Below are 6000 nucleotides of genomic sequence, written 5' to 3' on the forward strand. Positions count from 1 at the left end.
CAGATTTTGCAATGGATCTTACATTTCAGGGTAGCTAGAACCCTGCCTTGGACTGAGATCCTATGAGAATTGCTGCTGAAGGAGAATAGCTTACAGCAGCCTGGGGCACAGAAATGGCACCCAGCCTCTGTCAGAATTTGTTCTGAAGCAGATAAGCCCTGGCTTGCCAGCCCTAGAGCAAGGTGTATAATCTTCTACAAACAGGTAGAGTGTTCATTGGCAAGGCAAGCTCCTCTGCAACTCCCCCGTCTGCCTTGGGGCAGCACTTCTCAGCATGATGGGCTTAATCTTCCTGCCCTTTTCAGCTCCAGAGCCCCTTCTGTCTGCTCAATAAAGGTTCTGCTTCTGTTATCATGGCTGTGAGCTCTTCCAACACTCTTGCCCCCAGAAGTTCCTCACCTGACAGTGGCCTTGGGGTAGCAGCCATGGCACACCTCACACCAATGTTTCCTGCCTTTGGGACTTGAAAAGCTACATAGCAAACACAAAGACTAGGAAGAAGGAAGGATTATTATTATTATTATTATTATTATTATTATTATTATTATTATTATTATTATTATTATTATTATTATGTGAAGTGACTATTGAGAGATTAGCAGACTCTCTCCCAATCACCCAGCTAGTCTGCACGGCAGCTGAGGGCATTGTCCATAATTTCTGCATCTTTTCCTTGCTCCTCAGGCACAAGCATCTCTCCTCTCTGTTTTTGCTAACCAGAATGATGTTTCAGTAGGAATGGCTATCAAATAAGGCATTGAACATCAATGAAACCACCCTCAGCCATTACAGACCTGGGCTGAGTCTCTCATGTTGAGCTAAGTGGAGATTGCAGGTCTCAGCAGGTGGGAACTGCTGGTTTACCCCATACCTGGCAGAAAATGCTTTAAATTAATCTCAGCATTCTGGCACTTAAATTTACCAGGGGATCTTGGTCTTCCTAAATGTGGTATATTTTGGTTTTGGGGGTTTTTTCCCATAAATACCCCCAAAAATAACCTGAAAAGGCTGACTGTGGCCACACAAGGTGCTTGCAATAGGAACAGGAGTGAAGGCCCGTTCTAATGGGAATATCTAATCATAGGATTAACCAGCCTGTCTTGATCCTTTTGTATTTCAGATCAAGACCATTCTCAAACCCTGACACAGCAACTCTCAGAATGCAGCCTGGAGCTCAGCTGAATCCTTAGCTTTATCACTAATATAAATAACAATGACTTAAATTTCTAGTCTAGCCACTTTAAATAATACAAGCTTAATGGACTGGAGACCTGGGGAAAAACAACATGGTACATATTCCATTGTTTTCTTCAAACCACATTTGTAAACAGTCGTAAAATTCACTATAAACAATTACCTTCAGATGCAGAGCCAAATGCTGCATCTCATAACTCAAACCCACAGGTAATGCAAACAAACTCTTACAAACTCAGGGCTCTCCTTTGACATGCAGGACCCCTCACTCCCTGCTCATGTGGCATTCACCAGTTCCTGGGGCAACTTTTGAGTTGTCCTCAACGCCTCACTTCAGTTTTGCATAAATTTTGTTCCAGATGTATTGAGACAAGGTCACATCTGTGTTATGTCTCTCTGTCACCTGCTTCTGTCACCCTTAGGCCGTGGTGAACAGCAGTTACTGTAATGGGTGAGGCTACTCATCACATCCCAGCAGAGGGTGTCCCAGAAATACACCATGTAATGGTGATAGAATAGGCCCCTCTGGTTAGAAACATAGAGAAACAACATTGCCTGTGATCTTTGGCCCTATTTGGAATAAATGCATACAAAGAGCTGAGAACAGCCTCATTTCTCTTGGTTTCTGAACATTGCAGGAGTTACCATCTACAAAAGGATCTTTTGTTTCCCGTTTCTTGTTTCCTTACTACTATTTAATAAAACAGATCCAGTGCAGATCCATGTGAAGTCACATCCATAAAGGACTGGGTACAACGGCCCATTCACACTGGCCATTTTCTGGTATTTTGATGCAGTAAATTGCTAAGCTCTACCTAAGGGGCCTGTGGACAGAAAGGGTGTTGAGCCAGGTCCCAGAGTTAGGTTACACTCTGCATGCAAAGACAATAAGGGCAAATACAGAGAGCTCAGCTGTGAAGGAAAAATATAATAAATGAAAGAAAGGTGTGACCAGTACACACAAGAACCTGGCTGCTTGTCTAACCTCAGGAGACCAGGTCATCCTGCCTTTCCCTACAAGAGACAGAAACCCTTTTGCTATTTCTCTGGGAGCCCCTCAGGATCCTTGAACCCTTTGCTACTGCATTCCTACAAGCAGCTTTTCCTCAATCCTCCTTGTGAGTGACCCTTCTCTTCAGGAAATAGAACTTTGCACCATGAAAGGGATAGCCTGGATATCAGCACGTGGGTAGAACCAGAAAGCAAATCTTCCAGAGATTTAATATGGAAATTAATAATGTGGTTGTTGTCATCAGTTAATGCCTCTCTATCAGCATTTCCATTGCTGTTCCTGACCTGCACAAGCCACACAGAAGCAGGAATAGGTCCACCTGCCTCTTGCTGTGTGCTGACTCTTGCCTCAGAGTCTTTCCAGGGTGTTAAACCATGAGAGTGCTCTCCTTCCAAACAGCAATAATGGCAAGGAGCATGAGCAGGGCTTGGACTGGAGTTTAATTCAGGCTAAAGATGCAATGTTGGAGCAGCAGGGCAGGCAGCCAAGGGCTCTTTCATAACTGGGTGGGTACAGCAGTGTATGTGGGAAGAATGGCATGCCTCAGATGTACTGCAGCACAGAGCACATCCAGCACAATGCTGGCTCAGCTCTTGCTGGCCCCATCATCCAATTGCTGCTGCTGTTTGAGGTCAGACACAGCCTGGGCAAAGGTCCTTCATGCCCCAGCCCCAAATGTGGGTGAACTCTGCACGCAGACATGTCCAGCGCTTGGTGGGGTTGCACGCTGGGGTTGTCGGTTTGCTCTCCTTTGAAGTGACCATCCAAGCAGGTGGCCACAATGGCTCCTGGCCACAGTCCTCACTTCCTTCCTGCCCAAGAATGTCCTCCCTGACAAAAACTTTCCATGTGCTGCTAGCCAGGATAGGAGGGGAAGCAGGAGAAGGTGTTTGAAGAGACTCAGGGATGTCTGTGACTCCATGGGCTGGGTTGCAGCTTCACCTCCCATTCAGCTGTGAAATTGCACACTTGGAAAGTGCTACATAAATGTGGTAGAATTTGAATTGAACAGCAGCAAAAGAAAAATTAGGGGGAAAATCCTGCCTGCATAAGACTGGTGGAAAAGCAGAGGGCTGTGGCACTTGCATGAGGAAGTGATGCTATACACAGCACAGGGCATGATGATCCCCGATAGATTCAGGATTCCCATTCATTTCTCTGTTAATTTCTTGCTCCTCTAAGGAAGAACTCATGCACATTTTACCTTGATTCTTTGAGTAAGCCCTCATCAGGAAAACTGACTTCTACTTCTTGCACATCCATCTTGGAGTGAGCTTTGAAGGCATGCTTTCAGAAAAAGCCCAATTCTCCTTTGAATTACATGAAGTTAGAGGGATCAAACAGATACGAAGTTAATGCAAGGGGGAGAAATTGTCTGGAGCAGCCAGAAGGGACCATTATGATGGTTTTGTATGGCTTTCTTCATGAGCTATAGAATTTTACCTGGTGATTGTGAGGCCAGGGAACACTTTGATAATAAAATCAGACCCTTGCCAGGCCTGACAGAGCCGTGTGCCAAATGAGCAGCAGGCACACCTCTTCCATTAAACTTTGCTCCACTGACAGAGACAATGAAACAAGAATAATGCCATCCTGCAGCAAGAAGCAGAGCCTTTCTCCACTGCACAGCACTGTTTGTGGCACAAATGGAAGGCTGGAAAGCAGCTTTGAACATGACCCTTACATCTAAAGTTTGCTCCTGCTCAAAGAAGCCGTAAGTGTGGCCCAGGGCTACTCAGCAGCTGTGAGAGCATGCATTAGAGAAAATGCTGTTCTCACCCACCCAAAGCAACTTTTCTATGGAAACTAAAGCTCTGTGGCTTAAGATCTGATTCGATTCATTCATCCTTAGCCACCTAGGCAGAGCCAGTCACACAGCCTGTCTGTAGCCCGTGCGGAAAGGTAGGCAGCAACCTAGGTGTTTCCCTTGGGAGAGGATGATTTGTCACCTGGAGGTGTCTGTCCCTGCTGGTCATAGCAGGACCACACACAGCTAGGTTGGGCTTAAAGGCAAATGATGAGATGAATAAAGCCCAAGAGAGAATGTTCAGCCTGAAGTTGCACCAGTATAACTCTGTGCAGGGCTGTACCAGAGCCCTGCATGATTTTTGATGAGGTTTGAAGCAAACTAGAGGCTGATGCAAAACTTGACCCCAAAATGGAGCCCTTAATGCCTTAATGCCACAGGTTTTCCTCACACCTTGGAAAAGTCACTTTATTGTGATTTTTAGGAAGACATCAAATAGGCTCACAATCAGATCATCATTCATCCACCTTGCAGAGCAGTTACTGTCAGTGAGCTGAAGAGTCCTGCTGCTGGCACAGTACTGATCCCCCTGTTCCTTACAGGACCTGTCTCTGCCATTTCTAGGGAGTAACTTTGTGTTCTCATTGAGAAGCAGCAGGGAAAACAGATTGTGGGAGCCCTTGGTTCAAATCCCTGCTCAGTTGAGGCAGTTCAGATATCCCACCACTGGAGAGCCATGGACACAGCTGCTTTTCAGACCCACAATGTCTGTCACTGATCTTGTCCTTACATCTAGAAAGGGACCACAAAATTCACATGGTGGGACAGGTTCTGTAGCAGAGGGGTTGGGGTTTTACTGGGGGAGAGGACAAAGCACATGTGCCCAAGGAGCCACCCAGGTATTTTGCATTTAAATCTGGGAGCAGGGGTGAGAAGGATCCTCATGGTGTATCAGACTCTGTAAGATCCTCTGGGAGCTAAACCTCCCCTATCTTGATGAACAGAAGGGAATGAAAGCTGCATTTCTGGCAGCCCCACCTGGAACATCCATCACAAAAAGCAGAGTTTCATTCCCCAGGCTGATGGTGCTTGAGAAGGTCCTGCTGGCTGCTGCTGGGGAAGCTCCACAAGCTGCATCAGAGGGGTCTGTGTTGGGAAAATCAATAAACTTGCAGTGAGGCTCAGCACCTTTATGCATGATTTTACTGGCCTCTTTCCTACACAAACAGTATTTTGATGACTATTTTCCTTTTGTGATATTTATTTAGAAAGAAAGATTTCCTCTGTCTTAAAACTATTTAAATCTGTCTTCCCATTCAGACCACTAATCTGATATAGAGCAGTGCATGGACTTTCATCCAATGCCAAAGAGCTGAGAACAAAACAAGTGCAGAGGGGCAGTGTGGGGACAGGCAAATCCTCCTGGGGCTGGAGCTTACACAGGCTCAGGGAGCTGTGCTTGCACAGTCTGCCTACAAACTGCCCCATACAGCACCTGCATTTCATCTTTAATGGGGGAGTCCTGCATTGCACTTCTGATTCCTTAATGCTTGGTTCCTACAAGAAAAACAATGTCTCTTTGCTCACACTGTTTGAAATACACGGAAAAAATGGTCAGTGGGAAATGGAACTAAAATTGCAGAATTAACCTCATGTATGCTGTAACTCTGTAAGCTGCAGGAAGAACAGCCAGAACCAAACAGTAGCAACAATGCCTGGGTTAGGGAAGGAGAAAGATATTGAAGCTGACTCAGATGAAAGATGGTGTTTACTATTTCCCTTTTTTGTTATTATTGAAAATAAAAAGAATACTGAAGTTTTGTGTGTGCTTTATATATGGTAAAAGAAGTTAACCTCCTTTCTCACAGTCTAAGTGGATTTGACACTTGAGAAGGGGTCATCTGACTTTTATTTGACTCTTTTTTTGACTCTTTTTTTTTACTTTTTTGCCTTCTCCCTACATTGTGAATTAAATATAATGCTTCTTCCCTCTCTCCTCTTTTCCTTGAATGCTCCAAGAATTTCTCTTTTACTAACTGATTTTTTT

The sequence above is a fragment of the Melospiza melodia genome, chromosome 5 (assembly GCF_035770615.1).
Source record: "Melospiza melodia melodia isolate bMelMel2 chromosome 5, bMelMel2.pri, whole genome shotgun sequence".
Taxonomy (NCBI): domain Eukaryota; kingdom Metazoa; phylum Chordata; class Aves; order Passeriformes; family Passerellidae; genus Melospiza; species Melospiza melodia.